This window comes from Dipodomys merriami, unplaced genomic scaffold (assembly GCF_024711535.1).
Source record: "Dipodomys merriami isolate MVZ:Mamm:240054 unplaced genomic scaffold, mDipMer1.0.p SCAF_363, whole genome shotgun sequence".
In the NCBI taxonomy this organism is placed as follows: Eukaryota; Metazoa; Chordata; class Mammalia; order Rodentia; family Heteromyidae; genus Dipodomys; species Dipodomys merriami.
This window is the reverse complement of record NW_027205193.1, coordinates 178,856-198,718: the sequence shown is the minus strand read 5'-3', so window position 1 is coordinate 198,718 and position 19,863 is coordinate 178,856. Positions and strand designations below refer to the sequence as shown.

At 34.7% G+C, this 19,863-nt stretch overlaps 1 protein-coding gene across 1 annotated transcript in view; it reads left to right on the top strand.

Annotated features, from left to right (window-relative positions):
- The window catches only part of LOC138804428 (inactive N-acetylated-alpha-linked acidic dipeptidase-like protein 2), a gene marked incomplete at its 3' end in the record, with an annotated part of 713,471 nt that overhangs the window by 524,343 nt on the left and 169,265 nt on the right, over positions 1 to 19,863 (top strand). The gene's annotated exons all lie outside the window — the stretch shown is intronic.

Genomic DNA, 19,863 nt, shown 5'->3' with positions numbered 1-19,863 from the left:
GACTTGGGTGTGGCTCAAGTGGTAGAGCATCAGCCTTGAGTGGAAAATAATAGTAATAATAATAGTAGTAGTGGACATTAAGTGAAAGATGTGGTCAGATAGGTTCCATACTCAATAATAATACAATATATATTTTAAAACAGTTACAAGAGAAGATTTTTGAATGCTTTACCATAAGGAAATGGGAATTATGTGAAACGTAGAATATGTTTATTACTCAAATACAATATGCACATTTAACAAAACATCATAATGTGTTTCATAAATTTGTAAAATCACTGGATGTCAATTTTGTGGTTTTCCTCACATACTAAAAATGGCATAAATAACTCTGATACAAGTTAAACTCTTTATTTCCTGATAATTTGGAGTTGCTTAAACATAGTTGGAAACCCATTTCTGATCTTCTTACTTCTGTGAACTATAGTTCTACTGGCGAAGAATAACAATCATTTCATTTGGATATAAAATTCAATTAAAATCTCTTTACATTCAGCTCAAACAGATATATTCTTGCTGGTATTTTGTAAAAAAAAATGTAATTTTCCCTTTCATGGTGTCATTGATTGCTGTCACAGACAGCAATATTCACAAGACAATATGTTGGAAATAATCTGTACAACTTGAGGGGTGGGGAGAGGGAAAGTGGGAGAAAAATGAGAGAGGTATAACAAGTTCTACAAGAAATGTACTCACTACTTTACTTATGTAACTGTAACCCCTCTGTAGATCACCTTGACAAAAATGTGTTATTGTTGTTATTATTATTTAAAGGCTACTCATCTTCCCGTCTCCTGTTGCCTACCCCCTTGCTTGTCCTATTTCCTGGTGGTTATTTAGTTAGACTTTGACTTAGTCTTTCTAAATAATTATACTATTTGCTTTCCCCATATATTCTTTTTTTTTTGGGGGGGGGTCCGGTCTTGGGGCCTAAACTCTGGGCCTGGGTGCTGTCCCTCAGCTCTTCAGCTCAAGGCTAGCGCTCTACCACTTGAGCCACAGCGCCACTTCCGGCTTTTTTCTTTTTGCTTATGTGGTGCTGAGGAATCGAACCCAGGGCTTCATGCATGCAAGGCAAGCGCTCTACCACTGAGCCATCTTCCCAGCCCCTCCATATATTCTTTTATACTTCAGTTAATTCATTTATACTCACTTAGGTGCTACCCAGTCTGCTTACTTCTAGATTCATAGGCACATTCTAGTTCCCACTAATGAGGGTAGCTATGCATCCTCTGCTTCTCTAGGTCTGGCTTACTTCATTTAATATATATTTTTCCTATGAATGGTACAATGTCATTCTTTCTGATGTATAAATAAAAGTCTGCTGTGTATATATGACACATTTTCTTGGCCCATTCATCCCTTTGGGAGAATCTACAGCATGAACAGGGTAAATGAGTAAAATGCAGGCAAGAATGAATTGTATGTGCCACAGAATTTAGAAAAATAAAAGAAGGAGCGAGTCGAAGGGGAGTGAAGTTGTTGAAGGGATGACGACACAGATTAAGATGTATTATATACATATATATTAATTTGTTAAGTGACAAAAAATACATAGCAAAAATTAGGAAAAGTGAGGGAAAGGGTGAGGTGGGCGAGGTTTGTAGGCACTGTGTTCATTAACCACTCTGTTGAATGGCAACTCTTTTGTACAACTACTTAAAGGAAATAAAAATATTTTAAAGGTTGCCCTTGAACCTGACCTCCAGCCAAGGTTTCCCTTTTCCCATCCTATTTTCTAAAGGTTGACTTTTCCTGACAAGCTCTTTCCCCATTTATTCTAAGACTTATATACAAAGACAGGCTCTGTACACAGAGTACCATTCATTCATTCAGTAATGTTTTCTCTCAACCTGAGCTCCAGTACTGACCAATTCTTAGCTCAGGACCAAAAAAAAGTTAACTTAAATTATTTTAGTAAAAGTTTTAATTTGTTTGTATTAATTATATTATATTAATTATATTAATATTAATTTATAATATTTCAACTCACCACTTAACTTACAGAGCTAGAGTGATAAAGAAAACAAAACAGACAAGTAAAACACACATACACAAACCCAAATACAGTATCAATGAAAGTAGAGTGTCATGAATTCTTCTTGAATCTAAGGAATAAATTTTGACAAGGCTGGCTTTCATCAGAAATAGCAGAATTGTTAAATAAAATTCAAAAGAAGCAAATCTAGCCCAATATTACTTTGACTTCAATATTAAGGTATTTTATGAGGCCTGTAAAATGTCAAATGTGGACCATCTTTAATTCCAGTAATTTATAATTTTACAGTTTTTGTACCATGTTTAAAGTGTTGTTTAGTCTAATTTGCTTATGGCCAATGGTATCTTTAATTAGAAATATTGGTAACCTGTCCTCTGAAGCATTTCATTGAGTGCATTTTTACTTCCAGTATTATCATCCTAAAGAATAGAATGATAGAAATGCCATTAAGCAGAAATGAAATGAAATACCCCTGAGGGAGTAAAGAGCCTTTTCTTTCTTTATTGAAGAACAAAGTCTGTTTAGGATACAGTATATAGAATATAGAATTAAAATCTTCAGTGAAATGAGGAACATATTTATGAAATTCTATGACCAGTGAATATTTGTTATTGAGAATTAGTTCTGATAGCTGAAGAGTCAGGAATATGGAAAAATAAAGACTACAAAGAAAAGCAATCCAAGGAAATGGAAAGGCTTGGAAAAAATTATATTAAGTGAAGTAAGCCAGGCCCAAAGAAGCATAGGTCCCATGGTTTCCCTTATTTGCAATATCTAGTATATGTATGAGTCAAGCAGAAAAGGTCAGATAATGTGATGTTAGGAAAATGAACCCTTAAATATGTATTTTAATGTTTTCGTTTCTTTCATGCATATGTTTCTAACGCATTTATAAGATTATTTCTTTGTTGCTTTGTATGTCCCTCCCCCACAGTGTAACCCCCGCTTTCACCATATTTGATGTCAGTATAACATGTGGAGGAGATGGGGGCAAACAAGTCGTTTAAGGATTCAGGTGGACCTGTTGCAACAATGAGAAGTACAAAATGTCATGTCAAAACCAGCTTTACAATGTCGGTGGGGGGGGAGGGGGGTATAATTGGGTGGGGGGAGGGGGGAGGCTGGGAAGGGAGGTGAAGGGTAAACAAAGGAGGAGGCTGCAATGCTTGGTAAGAAATGTATGCATTATCCTGCCCATGTAATTGTAGCCCCTCTGTACAGTATGTTCTCAAATAAAATAAAATAATATTAAAAAAAAAAAGCAATCCATTGGAAAATATTTCAAACATTTAAAATACTGATAAAAGTGATTGCAAATTATAGTTTCTGAATGATGACTATAATTAATTTAGATTATATAATTATATAAAATATAGTGTATATAATAACTTTATAATTTATTGTTGAAATAAGCTCTGAATTATTATTATTCCTGATTCTCTTTTCAAAACATATATAAAAGTAGGTGGTAATTATTTTCAATCCATGTTTTATTTAGATTGTTGTATTTTATGACCAATTTTAGCTTTCTAAAATATTTGTTTTTCCTCTAAAATTTGTTTCCCATAAAATTTTGTATTTAATGGCTCTGACAAATGAATAGCTGCTGGAATTTCAAAGCTAAAGGTCATAATGTATAGTAATGTCTTCAATGGCTAGACATTTATTGGGTCAAAAATTAAACTAAAAACATACTAAATATTATTTCAGATCTTGTAAGTTTTGAAAAAAACATATCCAAAGGATGGTAAATTCAGAGAGATAAATTAAATCTTTCTTTCTGGTAATAAAAGCTTTGATTCCCAATTCTAATCTTTTCATTGCAGCTCATTGATCAATTCAAGTGTGTCATTGATTCCTGACATTTTGGGGGAAAGTAGTGGAATGAGAAAGCATAGTTTCTTCTCAAAATTTGGTAAATTAGGTAAGCACACATGCACACTGATATATTTGAGAAAAGGCCAAATGCCCGGAGTCTTTTACAGATACCTTGAAGACTTGAAGGTCATGAGTTAAACAAGTTGTTACAATAACAATTATTGTAGCCTTTCTAAGACTAGATACCCTTATACAACAATTACTCAGTTGATAATAGTCTATAGGGTAAATCATATGAAAGTTTTGGGAAATAATATGACAAATAGTCATAAATAAATAAGAGTAGATTTTCTGAAATAAAATTATTAGTAGAGTTTCATGATTTCATTTTATTTTTAACAAGTTTTGTATTATTAGCATCCTATAAACTTTTATTTTTAATATATATTTTTATTGTAAAGATACTGTACAGAGGGGATACAGTTACATGAATAAGGTAATGAGTACATTTCCTATTGAGAATTGTTACCCCCCCTCCTTTGCTTTTTCTCCTACCATCCCTTCCCTCCCCATCTCCCCAACTCCTCCTTCCCCCAAAGTTGTAAAGTTCATTTTCAACGTCGTATCTTGTACATCTCATTGTTAAAATAGGTCAACCTGTATACTTGTTTCAGTGTTTTGTTATTTCCCCTCCCCTCCCCAAATTAGAAAAAAAGTATATGCAAGATCCAGGGTACCAAAATCAAACACAGTGAAAACAAGGGTTATTCCATAGGGGAAGAACATACAAAAGAAACAAAAAAAAAATCACATAGTACATTATAAGTACATTAAAAACAACAGTAAGAGAGATAAAACTTCTTGTCTCCTTATCTTGGGGTTCATTTTGCTTAGCATGATCTTATATGGTCATATGTGCATAGCTTTTGAGCATTTCTACTTGTCTGGTAAGATTATCCTAGATGCATACTAGTTATTGCAAATAAGGGAAACCATGGGACCTATGTTTCTTTGGGCCTGGCTTACTTCACTTAGTATATTTTTTTTCCCAAATCTTTCCATTTCCTAACAAATGGAGTGGTGTCATTCTTTCTGAAGCAGGCATAGAATTCCATTGTGAATATATACAACATTTTCTTCATCCACTCATCTACTGAGGGGTATCTGGATTGGTTTCATATCTTGGCTACAGTGAATAATGCTGCGATAAATATATTTGTGTTGGTAGCTTTAGTATGGCCTTATTTGTGGTGGTTTGGGTAAATGCCTAAATGGGAGAAGATCTTCACTCACCATACAACAGACAAAGGTCTCAAATCTAAAATATACTTAGAACTCAAAAAATTAAATCCCCAACAACAAATCCTCAAAGAAACAACATCCCGATTAATAAGTGGGCTAAAGACTTAAAGAGGAAATAAGGATGACCAATAGACAGATGAAGAAATGCTCAACTTCTCTAGCCATAAAAAATGCAAATCAAAACAACATTGAGATTCCACCTCACCCCAGTTAGAATGGCTATAATCTAATACCAACAGATGCTGGAGGGAATGTGGCCAAAAGGGAACCCTACTGCATTGTTGGTGTGAGTGTAAACTTATTCAACCACTTTGGAAAACAGCAGGTTCCTCAAAAGTCTGAGTGTTATCTTATGTATAACATTCCTCAATATGTACATCTTTCATCTTCTAATATATCTTATTTTGTTTAATTAATTAGTCAAATAGAAAATATATACTGAAAGTAGCACTTTACTCATGATAGTCAAGTATCACCACTGAGCCATACTTTCAATCCTTTCTTCTAGTATTTTTGTTTTATACATCAAAATTACTTTTCTAGTGTAGATATCATCTTGTTGTAATATTTAGTACAATAAATATTTTCTTAGGAAAATTAAGACAATTAAATCTGACATGTTTCACATATGTGAATGTGAAACAATCTCTGAATTTATGATGTGGAAATATTAGTCTATTGAGTGCATTTTGAGCTTGCTAGAGACCAAATTTGTCACTCTCAATGGAGGTAAATAAGGAGAAAAAAACATCAAGGATTTTACTTGTCTATGCCACAGGGAAATTTCCTCTTTCTAGAAAAAAATCCTGCTAATATAAAAAGTAGGAAAAATACATTTGAAATACTACCATTTTCAATTCTTGATGAAGTAATGAATCTAGGTGGTGAGGGATGGGGAATTAGCTGCCACTTAATGGAAGTTTATTACACACCTATGAGTACTGTGAAAAAAAATTAAATCTAGTGAGCTTTCTTATGATGTCTTCATACATAGACACAATATATTCCTTCATGATTCTCTTCCCCTCAGCCCTCTTGCTTATCCTTTGAATATTCTCACATTTGTATTCAGGTAGACTAGTCTACATTCCACATACAAGAGGAAAATGTGACATTTATCCTTTAACACCAAGCCTTTTTCACTAACCATAGTGATCTCCAGTCTCTTTATTTTTTCCTGCCAGTGGCATAACATCATTATTTATGCTGAATCATACTCACTGTGTGTGTCATGGGGGAAGAAAACAATAGAGGAGGATATTCTAATAAACATGAAGCACATGAATACATAAAAATACTACAGTGAAACACATTTTCAGCAACTAATATGCACTCATAGAAATTTTAATCTAGCCACATCAGCATTCTGAGATTCAGAGTTAGTTTGCACAAGACCTATATGAGAATTTGCATCACAATGGTGGTGGAGGCCAAAATAACTATTATTGAGCACAGTAATACCCTAGAAATAACCACTTTTTAAAAAATGCATGGAAAATGAGTAAAGGAGAACTGGTTACAGAAATAAAAGTCTTATGATGATCCTTCATTCAAATGACACATAAAAACTACCCAGACTGTCATGCAATTCAACAACTGAATAAAAGTATTTAATAATAATAATAATAAGGGACTAGATGTTAAATTTTCCTGATATAAGAGAGATATTTCTTATTTAAAGAGTTACACTGAAGAAGTAGAACTATGGATCAAGTGATAGAATGATAGCCTTGAGTGAAAGAAAATAAGTAAAGGTACAGAAAACGAAAACATTTTTGGAACTGTTGATGTGGTCTAAATAGTATAGCACAAGCGTTGAGTGAAAAAACAGATATATTAACCGTGAAATATTTACGGTGGAAATAAAAGCAATACTTAGTATTTCTTCAAAATTATTTAGTTAGGGAGAATGTAGATTAAAAATATTGATGAGCTTTTGAATCTGCATGATGAGAATTTGATATTTTACTACTCTGTTCATTTTTATGTGCTTATTGGGAAAATTTGAGGCTAAAGTTTTTATATAAATAACACTAAATTTCACACCTGTCATATTGTCAATAAAGTTCCTAACACATATAGAATCTTTCTGCATATTTGAGATTAAGATAAAGTTTATTTAGAGGGTTGGATCTGCATATAATTTATGCATGAAATAGGTTTGTTTTGTGAGTGGCTTCCAAGATGGGGCTGACTGAAAGGTTTTTTTTTTTTTACATAATTCAAATTACTATGGGCCTGACTTACAGAGGAATGTTTCTATGTGCATTTTTTCTTGATCTATAAAGAAAGCCATTAAAAATTCTCTTTGCAAAAAATGATTTGGAGAAATTGTGTAAGAAATAATTGACTATATATGTCCATTACAGATAGTTTATATAGATTATGTCTTCTATGGCTAAAATTATAGGTGACTATTGTAAAATACATATAAGATTGCATATGTCTACAAAATATTAAAATTAGGAATAAAAACACAAATGCTACAGAATTTGAATTTATTATTCATTACTGAAGGCTATTCATTTACACCACTATCCTCTTATTTTACCTTTGAATTAAGAGAATAAAACAGAAACTTGAACATAAATTGTCAGTGAGGTTGGTAAATGATATTTCAATATCCATGTTATAAAAGGTTTCAGGCTCTCTGAGATGACATATAAGTTATGAGAAGAGAGGAGAGGAAATATATTGTAACTAAGATTAGTCTTAATAGGTTGTGTGGGTATTGGTAATAGTGGTAGGAGTTTGGTTTTTAATAAGTAGGGTGAAAGCAATGAATATGGTCCAAATATATTGTTTGCACATAGGAAAATAGAACAATGAAACCTGTTGAAATTGTTTGAGGTATAAGGGAGGGGAGGAGAGTGGTAGATGGGATGTGAATGTGTATGGAAATGTAATGATGAAATCTCACACTATAAAATAATATAAGCTAAAATAAAGGAAAAGAATTATAACAAGAATGATCAGTATCCCATGTACTTCATACCTTAGTTACAAAGAACTATCTGTAATTCTTTTTTTGTTTTTTGTCAGTGGTGGGGCTTGAACTCTGGGCTTGGGCGCTGTCCCTCAGTTCTTCAGCTCAAGGTCAAGCACTCTATCACTTGACCTACAGCGCCACTTCCGGTTTTCTAGGGGTTTATTGGAGATAAGAGTCTCACGGACTTTCATGCCCAGGCTGGCTTTGAACCACCATCCTCAGATCTCAGCCTCCTGAGTAGCTAGGATTACAGGCGTGAGGCACCAGCGCCCAGCTACTACCTGTAATTCTTAAAACAATTTATGTTGTTCACCATTTCATGCCTATTTTTTCGTTTCATGTATTGTTCACATCTCATTTACTATGTAAATGATTCCTTCTAAATTACCTTTCTTGATTTTGTGTGTATGTGTGTGTGTGTTTGTGCGTTTGTGTTTGTGTAGTGGGAGGGTGGGGGATGGGTGCTGGTGATGAGACTTGAACTCAAGGCTTGAGTACTATTCCTCAGCTTTGATCCTGTGATTTGCAGTACAATCAAGTGAATGTTAAGTACATTCAAGCATTGTTGGGATTTTCACTTGCACTTTGTTACTGTGAACTGTCATGTTGGCCCAGTGAGAGAGACACAGTCATGACACTCATTCCATCTCTGTGGAAACTGAGGAACTGCCAGAAACTTGCCCCAGTCCCTCATATTCTTTTTCTTTGTCTTGTAAAGGTTTTGTACAGAAGGGGTAACAATTACATACATAAGAAAATGAATACTAGTCCCTCATTTTCTACATAAACAAAAGAATAAAGAGAGTCTAGTTGGAAAGCTCATGCTTCTAGCTATCATGATGTTCTATTTCTGTATGAATTCAAGAAACTTCATTTAATAAAACAAAAAATCACCTGCCCATATGTTAGCACCACTCTAAGGGCATTAAAGCTGTGATTGTCGAGTCATTTTTGTTAGACACATCATTTATTTAAAATATTTGTCCACACACCAGAATCAGACATAGATGAATTGAGTTACAAATAGAAGCATTTTAAATTCAGTGGAGCATGCCCACCTTCTAGTAAAATAATAATTCTGCAAATAGCAACCTCTAAACTCTCCTTTCTTTCTTGTTCTCTCTCCCCATCTGACATCTATGCCTTTCAAAATAAAATCTACATTCTTTGATGTTATTCCGGAAAGTATGAAAGACCCATTTGTTTTCCTAATGATTTTCTAACTCTACATGTCCAACATTGATTTCTTCCCCTTTTCTACTTGTAATGGTGCATGAGCCGATAGTCTTTCCTGCATTTCCTTCCTTAAACTGTGCACCTGCACTGTTGATCTTGCCAAGATGACCCAGTGTGACCTTGGAATGAAAACCAATAATGTGCTATGAAAATAAAGACAAGACAGCTTAGAAAATTGATTCTAAATTATAGAGCTGCTTAGCGATCTGTAACCACCCAAATTCCTGCAGCTTGACAGCTGGCTAGTAAAACCAGGACAGACCACCGGCTTGCATTCATGACCTTGATGAGGGCAGATCACACAGTCTGTGGTAGAGTTACCATATATATATGAAGCAAAGTCTTTTAAACTGGACTTATTCTGTTTTCCAAGTTTTTCCACCTTAAAATGAGAATTAGGACAATGTTAGAATTATTCTAAAAATGAGAACAGACAAATTAGCATTTTTAGAAATTTTATTCATAGTTAATTACAAATGCAAAAGATTTCCTTAAGATGATTATTATTGCCCTTGGAATAATGCTGTTTCAATTTTACTTCTGTGCAAACCTTCCACCTTATAATTTTCCATTTATTTTTATTTATTTATTTTTGTCTGTCATGGGGCTTGAACCTCTGGGCTTGGGCATCAAGGCAAGTGCTCTACCATTTGAGGCACAGTACCACTTCTGGTTTTCTGGTGGTTAATTGGAGATGAGTCTCATGGACATTCCTGCCTGGGCTGGCTTTGAACCATGATCCTCAGACTTCAGCCTCCTGAGTAGCTAGGATCACAGGTGTGAACCATGGGCACCTGGCCTTTTAGTAATTTTTATATTATAATTTGAAATTTATATTTGAAAAAAGGTTACAAAATTATTTCCCTTTTATTTAGATTCAGCAATTGTTTATTTGTTTGGTTGTTTTTTGTTCTAGTTTTTCTTGAGATAGGATCTCTCCATATTGTACAGGTTGGCCTCAAACTGGTAATTCTTCTGCCTTACTTTCCAAGTGCTGGGATTATATATGTATACTACCATGCCAAGCTTGAATTGATCAATTATTAACATATAGTGTTTATAATTTAATAATTTTATGATCATGTTCCTTCAGGCACATATTCTTTCTGAATTATTTCCGAGAAAATTACCTTAACAATCTCACAACAAATTGCAGATGTTAACGTTATCTTCTAAATTATTCAATGTATATTTCATAAATTTAAGGTCATTGCTTTATTTTACCATAATTCAAAGATGACAATCTAGAAATCTAATTGCATGTTTGAAATCCACCTACTCAGGAGGGAGATCAAGAATTGAGATTTAGAACCAGCTTTTGCTGTAAATTATACCTCATCTCAACCAATCATGTGGACATGATGATACCAACTGCCATCTCCAGGCTATGTGACTATGTGAGGGAATAAGAAGCGAGGTCATAGTGTAGGCCAGCCAGGGCAAAAACCGAAAACTCTATCCAAAAAATAATCAAATCATAAAGTCCTACGGGTATTGTTCAAGTGGGAGAGTGCTTGCCTTGCAAGTTACAAGGCCCAGAGTTCAGCCATAAAATAAACCACAAAAATTAAAAACATGAAATTCAATATTGACATTACAAGGTTGTCTTCACTACTGTACATACTAGAATTAAAAAAAAAACATTTCTTTTAACAATCTTTCTAACCTATTCATTTCTTTCTTTTTGAAATGAAGACTCAGTTCAAAATGTTTTTACATTCATCACAATGACATTTTAAATCCAAGCTAATTTTCACATAGAATTTCCTGAAATCTCCTACATGTGTGTATTGAAATGTAACTTCTAAAGCAAGTTTTCAAGCCGTCTAAGAATCAGCAGTATTAGTTTGGTAGTTCACAGGCCTTTGGATTTTTATCCAATCAATGCGACTTTCTTTCTCTTTGCATGTTATTAAGATTCTCACAGAAATAATAACAAACAAACTCCTAGTTGTCTTGCATACCATCTTGAGATCCCAAGAGTCCTTATGAGTGGCCCTCGTACTAGAGTGCTTGCCTACCAAAAACAAAACGGTGTCTTTGGTCAAATCTCTAGTACTGTCAAGAATTATTTCAAATGAAAATAAAGTACAAAAGCAAATGTTTAAAAAAAGCAAACAAGATTTGGATAGAAGTTTATAAACCATAGTTGTATCATGCAATGTTTAAAAAAGGTCAATTATTAAAGGAAATTTTGTTCATTGCTACAACATGACACACTGTAGTCAGTGTAGGTACAGACATTTCTCAGTAGTTACCCATTAGAAAATTGAAGTAAGCAAATGGACAGCAACAAATTGAGGATGTGTTTCTTTAGGCATTCCAAGATCCCAACTGCAATCCAGTGTCCCTAAGAAACCAAGCCATCTACTGAAGATTAAATTTACAAGATGGGTAAATGTGATTTCATCAAAAATCAGAAAACTTTAATCACCACTCCTAATTAATTGCATGAAATATAAATTGCTGATTTCTTTATAAATTTTTCATGCATAAGAAAATAGTGCCATCTGATACAATCTGCAAAGACAAGGAACTAATTTCAAATTGGTTGCTAAAATAATATTTTTCATTCTCAAGTTGAACTTTTCATTCTTGTACTCTATTTTATAGACAATGACATGATATTATAAAACAATATTTGACCTCTAACTCCTAAGAAATATATGAAATACTTCTGTTTTGTTTTTGTGACTTTGCATATCACTAAGCAGTAAAACAAAGCAAGATGAGTTTTAATTTTCACCTGCCAAAGCGGCTAAAATCAATCTTGTTGTATTCAATAAACAACTCTCTGTGCATACATGGGTAAATTTATTTGTTGATGGATATCATTGGATCTTTCAGATAAGTCATAAAACAAAAACAATATACATGACAAATATCTTTTATTTCATGACCATCTTCCAGAGGAATCATCCATGTATGAAATATGAATTTTTCTTATGACCTTATGCATGGAGGGTAAAACACTACTTCATACCAAGTAGTCCAGATTTTCAATATAATGTTTGTAAGTTCTCCCAAGATTAGGCAACCCTTCAAATTGCATCCATTCATTAATTAAGTTCTACCTCTGATTATTTATTCAATTAACACACCTTAATCTAAAACCTGTACTGTAAAAGATGAGAATGGAGGCTCTTGGAAGATAAAGATGAATTAACACAGATTACTGGTCAAGGGGCTGGTGAATTATACCCGCAAGTCTTGCTATTTGGGAAGTTCTGATGTGGAGATTGCATTTTGAAGCCTGCCTGGGTAGAAGAGTCCTCAAAACTACATTTATAAATAACTAGCAAAATCTGGAACAAAATTGTGGCTCAAGTATTGAGCAGGTAGTAAGTAAGAAAACTAGGCAAGAGCAGGAGTACTGGTAATCCCCACTAGTGACATACATTCACAAGAAACATAATTACTGCTTTCAAGGGGTTCACAGTTTAATTAAGGAAGAAGTCAACTGAGCAGGTGATTGGAGCAGTGTAGCGAAGGCAGACTCTATTAGGGAAGTGCTAGCTAAGAAGTACAAACTAAACCAGACTTAGGAAGATTTTCTTTTGAAGATGATCTTTCTCAGTTATGTTCTCTTTATTTGCCCACCCTAGGTGTATTTGTACATTGCTGCATTAAAACACGTGAATCTCTGGAGTGCTCAGATTATATAGGGTTGTAACAACCTACAGGGCAAGTTTCTTCCTTTTAGAAGTAAAGATGATTTTTGTTCATTTAAGGTTAATTGATTAAAAAAAACTCTTTACAACAAATTATTAAGTGTGACAATAGATCATCAGTTACTTTACTTACAGTGTTAAATATGGATATTAAATTAGATAAATCATATAAATGATTTCACCTAGTATTTATCATAAACTATCAGTGTATATTAACAACATAACTACTATTATATTGCATACTATAGGTTTTAATGCTTTTCTATTTCATGATAAGCATGTTATAAATGCTTTCCACTCTTTCTAAATTGTCCTGGCCCTCTCTCTATCATGAAAAATTTAATATTTAGAAGAAATTTATCAAAAACTCAAGCAGAGCAGTTTATTCATTTTTAGAGTTTAAATGTATCCAACTATTTGATCATTGACTGCACACTTTTGACCATATTCCGGCTCATTTCTTGCTACAGAATAGGTCTATACATATCTGTATACCGATTTGTAATTGAATTTTGTGAATTTCATCCAGTTAATTCTTCATCTCAAAGTGTATTTCATTGAATCATTGGTTCCCCAGCAATCTAGGATATTTTTTTCTCTTTAAAGCTTGATATAAAGAACTCACAGTTTTGCTCCACCCAAATAGAGACTTAGGGCAGATAATCATGCTAGAAATTAGCTATCTGGGGTCCAATTGATCACCAAGTAAACAACATGTGAACTACTCATGATAGATTTTTGTTGTTGAAATTATTGAGTTGAGCTGGGTACTGGTAGCTCACACGTGTAATCCCAGCTACGCAGGAGGGCTGAGAACTGAGAATTGGGGTTCAGTGCCAACTTTGGCAGAAAAGTCATAAGCTACTCAGAAAAAAAAAATGGTAGTGTCACTGTGGCTCACAGTGGCACTAGCTTTGAGCACAGAGAAACTCAGGGACAGTGCCCAGGTCCTGAGTTCAAACTCTAGGATCAGAAAAAAAAATACTGACTTGATACAATTGATTTTTTTTTTTTTTGGTCGGTCGTGGGGCTTGAACTCTGGGCCTGGGCACTGTCTCTCAGCTCTTCAGCTCAAGGCTAGTGCTCTCCCACTTGAGCTACAGCACCACTGCTGATTTTCTGAGTGGTTTATTGGAGATAAAGAGTCTCATGGACTTTCCTGCCCCGGGTGGCTTTGAACTGCAGTACTCAGTTCTCAGCCTCTTAAGTAGTTAGGATTACAGGCATGAACCACCAGTGCCCCGCTGGATAAAATTGATTTTTATATACCAAAAGAAACATCATGATATCATTAGCAGACTGATTTCAGTATCTAATTTCCTTTCTTTCCTTCTCATTCTTTTCTTTTCGTTTTTTTTTTTTTTTTCTTGAACCCAGAACTTTATGCTCACTCAGCTTGTTGGCTCATAGCTGCTGTTCTACACTTCATCTATACTTGTAGCCCAGCGATTCACTGGTTAATTGGATATTTATTTATCTGTTTAATCTGGCTTTTGAGTAGCTGGAAATGCAGGTGTGGCCACTGCTGCCTGTCTTCAATGTCTAATTTATTTCTCTCATAATAAATTCATGAATCTTAAATATTATGATCTTACTATAAACTGCCAAGATTTCAACATGAGCAATATTGGATAAGCAATGTTCAGTGCCTAAGAATCACACATGCACCCTTGCTTGTAAATTTGATATATATTTCTTGTTGTTGTGAGATACATCACTAAACTTTTATTACCATCTTTGCTTCTGGATAATCATTTCCCAGTATGAATTTCTACTGGGACCCACAGGTACTAGAATGGGTAGATTGAAGTACACCTCACCAAATGGATTTTTTTCCTTTACTAAATCCCAAAGCAACTGTTGTCATGCACTAGCAGAGGCAGGAAACCCAGACCTGTGATTGCATTTATTGACTGCATTTGAGACCTGTCAATACATTAAAAACAAAAAACAAAAAAACCCCACAGTATATTGTCTTTCTACCCAATGGCATTTCACATTACAGCACCATTAACTGAGATTGGCTCTTCATGAAAGGGAAACTCCAAGTATTTATTTAAAAAACTTGAGTGTTTAGATTAGAGCTACTACTGACTAGCAAATTTTGCTCTGCTTCTCTTTTTTTCTTTTCGTTGGTCTTGGGCCTTGAACTCTGGCCCTCAGCTCTTCAGCTCAAGGCGAGCACTCTGCCACTTGAGCCACAGTTCCATTTCCAGTTTTCTGGTGGTTTATTGGAGATAAGAATCTCACAGTCTTTCCTGCTCGGGCTGGTTTTGAACTCAGCCTCCTGATTATCTAGGATTACAGGTATGAGCCACCAGTGCCCCGAAATCTACTTATTTCTTTTTTTAGCTTTGTACACATGTATAGTTTCATGAATTACAATAAGTAAAAAGAATGCAAGGGACTCCCTAGGCAGGAAATAAACTAGTGAATCACTCAAAATTCAGAGAAGGCTTTCTAGTGAGATCTGGACTTCCTGTGAATTAACTGAACGGTTTTGCCAAATATATTGACTCAACTTGCTTTTAAATACAAAGGGACTAGGTCTGTCTTGTACATTCTGGGAAGTATGGTTTGGAGACACCAAAAGAACAAGCTCTTAGTTAAACAACTAATATGTATTACTTGACCTTTATGTGATGTAGCATTATGCTGTATTTATTCAACATCCTATTGATGAGATACTTTTCTCTTTCCTCTTCTTGGTCACATCCAAACTGTTCTAAGTTCTCTATCTGTTGGAAGGGCTACAAGGTGGACACAACTGTAACAGAGATGCTGGGGTAGCTTTAACCCATGGCCACACTGAAGAGCACAGTAGGGTGAATGCACATTTCTGATCTGATTGATTTTTTTTTCCTATGGACCCAAAGGCTCAGCTACAGTAATATTCAGTCATAATGCTGTCACCACTTTGCATGCAGGTTCAGTGAACAGAAAGAGGTATTCTTTACTTTCTCACAAAATTAATACACGAAGCAAGTATGATCTGAGAAAGAGAGATGATCATGATAATTCTTTGAGGATCCCATGTTTTATTTGTGGGTATATGTGCACATGAACTTTCTGGGGTAGGGCACATACATCTTCATTTGACTACTTATGTATAATTGGCCAACAGTTCACAGCATGCTGTTCTTGTTTCCCACCTCATAAGACAAGGACAATTCATTGACGTTTGGGAAAAAATGAGGATGCTTTTTTTCTCCACAAGAGCACTGGAGTAAGAGTTTCCTTATCCACCCAAGTTCTAATGCCTGTCACATTAAATAACATCAGGCTGTGGAACTGTGGTCAAGCCACTTTATCTTTAGACTATTTCCTTACTTGCAAGGGCCAAGTATTGCTCCTGAAAGTTCCATTGTCCTGAAAGCAACCAAACAACCTAATCCACAAAACTGATTTTCTGTCTTGTGAAAGACTTAATGAAAATAGTTGCTCACTTGGAAAGCTGGGATTCCTGTCAAACATGATGTTAGCTTAGCACTGACTCTGGCCAGAAGAGGTCTTCTCTGTACTGTAAATGTATGCAAATTACACTTCTTGGTGCCAGGACAAGGAGGAAACACTATTTAAGAAGGGACACAGAAGAAAGGACAAAGATAACCCTGTACTGAGCCATTAGCAGAACTTGAAACTGATATCTAAGAAACTCATTCTTAATTCTTAAGGTATTTATTTTTATTTATGGTTTCTATATTTTCAAAGCATTCATTGGCTCTATCCTCACAATTTCTCTCCTCGGCAAATCAGGAAAGAACTTTGTAAGCTCACTATGTATTGCTTTAAGCTCTATTACCTGTGGTGGAGTTATATATAAGAGAGTCTTCAAAAAAAATCATAAGGAAGTTTTTGCAAGTCTACTAAGGTTGACTTTTCTAAGAGGAACTGTTTGGTGAGGTGTAGTGGCTTCCACCAATAATCCCAGGTTCTCTGGAGCAGGGATTAGAAAATCATGTTTGAGAGCAGCTCAAGCAAACAGTAATCAATAGTGACCGATCAACAGTTACCATGTCAATCAAATAAACTGGGCCAGAGGATACATGCCAGTACAGGAGTGAAGGCCAGCTTCAGACAAAAACAGAAGACCCTAATTGAAAAAGAACAAACACAAAAGAAGCTAGGATATGTGCTTCAAGTTTTAGAGTATCTTCCTAGCAAGCAAAAAGTCCCGCGTTCAAATTTCAGGGGCATCACCAAAAAGGAAAAAAAAATAGGATAAGGAATTGCTAGGTCAAAACAGGTAACACTTAAAACTGATCTCTAAATTTATTGGCCATTTATATTTTTTTGTTCTGTGAATAGATTTTATCCATTTTTCTGTTGGTATATCTTTTAGTTCTTTAGAGTAATGCCCAGCAGACATTGAAAGCATTGAACATTAAGAGTGATGAATATCTGAAATGAAATTATCAGTGACATGCTGCAGAAGATACCAAATATGTGGGAACAAAATCCACTTTTATTGTGGTTGGGACATTATTTATTTATTTTTTAACTGATGCTGTACCACTTGAACAGCACCTCAACTTTCAGCTTTTGTGCTGGTTAATTGGAGTGAAGAATTTTAGGGACATTTTCTCAGACTCAGGCCCCTGAGGAACTAAGATCATAGGCATGAGCAATCTGTGCAGACTGGTAAAACTTTTTAAATTGATAAACACAGGACAAAGGGTGTCATCAGGAGGAGCCTGTAATCTCTTTTGTGTTGTAGAAACTTCTGTGAGAGCTCAGGGCAAAGGTCAAAAAATCCAATTTGCTCTATTCTCATGGCAGTAGTTTTCTATATCCTCCTTTGGTGCTGCTGCTTAATTCTGCTTAAAAAAAAAAAAAAGAAGACAAACAGGAAAATAACAAAATATGAAGTGATTAAACAAAGTAAAAGTAACCACCAACATTGAAAAGGAAAGATCAGACACAAAGAACCACAATAAAGCATTAAAGTAGATGTATTGCCAAAATTATAGCCAAATTAAAACAACAAGCCTAGCATATACAGGTGTGTGTATATCCTTTGAATTCATAAACTATCTTTGAAGGAAATGTTGCTTAGAATATATTTTATGTTGTACAATCAACCTCATGGTGTGGGTCATCAAATAATTCCCCTTTAATCTACTAAAGCCATGGTAAATTTCATTAATCAAGCCAGCATTATTTCTGAGTGGACGTAGTACAAAGGTTTATATGTTTCTCAGAGAAATTCTCTAAGCTGTCATTATCAATCACACAGCTGACATTTGAATTGAAAATCATTGCCATTTAAGTGTTTGACTCATCTGCTAGTGGTATGAATTTTATTAGCGTAGAGATAGATAAACAGGGCATTGTGAATGTAACAAGTGATTTTTTCCCCCTAAAGTCAGGAGCTTCTCAGAATGGCCTCCTACCTCAATTTCTCAGTCCTCTATAAGGTAAATCTTAACAATTAGAGTCCAAAGTCTCTTAAGTAGATCAAAAACAGCACACACACACACACATACACTCATACACACACACACACATACACACACACACACACACACACACACAAACTAATGATACCTATTTCAGGGATTAAGAGATGGGATGAAAATATCAGATATCCTGAGTGGTTATAAGTAGCCACATCTTTTTGCTCCAGTGTGCCATTATTATATTTTTTTCTATACATATGATGAAAAGTATGAAAGAATTTGCTGTAGATTTTCTTGCCCTTGTCACAAGGGCAAGTGTCTGTGTCTAAGTGTTTCTTTCTATTAAATTTTGCCTCAAAAAGGTTAGTTGTTTGGTTGAAATTATCATAAAAAGGAGACAAATCTGCATAGAAGAATAATATTTAAAAGTAGAATGCTTGTATGTATATGATGTGCCTATCATCATATGTATATGATGTGCCTATCATCATATGTACATGGGATTTTCATTCTGCATCTGAATTGTTTCTCCCTTGCACAGGAATATGTTTTCTATAGCTCATGGTATTCTCCAATCAATGTATTATTGTTTGCCAGTCTGGGTGATTTTGATATCAGGAGTTGTGATTAGCTCAATTAAGAGAAATATGTCATGCAGTGTTTTTCTAAAGCAATGATATTGTTGGGCAGTGGTAGCTCACATCTGTAATCCTAGCTACTCAGGGTACTGAGATCTAAGGATCATAGCTTGAGGCCAGTTCTGATCAGGAAAGTTAGTGAGAGTTTTATCTTCAATTAGTGCCAAAAAAAAGCCAGAAGTAGAGCTGTGGCTCAAATGGTACAGCCTTAGCCTTAAGCCAAAAAAGCTCAGGAACAGCAATCATACTTTGACTTCACTCCCCAGGACCAGCACAATAAAATAAAATAAAATAAAATAAAATAAAATAAAATAAAGCAAGAATATCTTCTTTCTCATTTAAACCCATCCTTTGATTTCTGGACATCTATGATCACAATACTGGACTCAACTGCATTAATATGTGGATAGAAAATGCATGGCAGGTTCTTGATACATTTGAAGTTTTCAGATACAATTAATCTTTAACCTCCAGTTTTATATGAGTGTTGAATAAGAACCAATTGTGCAACACAAAGGCAAATACAGTTTATACATTAAATAAAAACAAAACTATTAAGCCAGACGAAAGCAAATTGAAAAAAAAAAATTTGATCTGACAGATGATTATTTTTAAACTAAGCAAATCACACTTACATAATAAAAATGAGCTGGTGGCTACAACAAGCCAATTTTCTGCCTGTCTTCTGGTGGAGTGTCCTTTGGTCCTGTGTCAAAGTGCTCTTGAAATGATTATTGTCATTGATCTTTAAGTGGCTCCCAATAACCAAGAATCTTGTTAGTAATAAACAGGGTCCTTTCACTGAATCTTG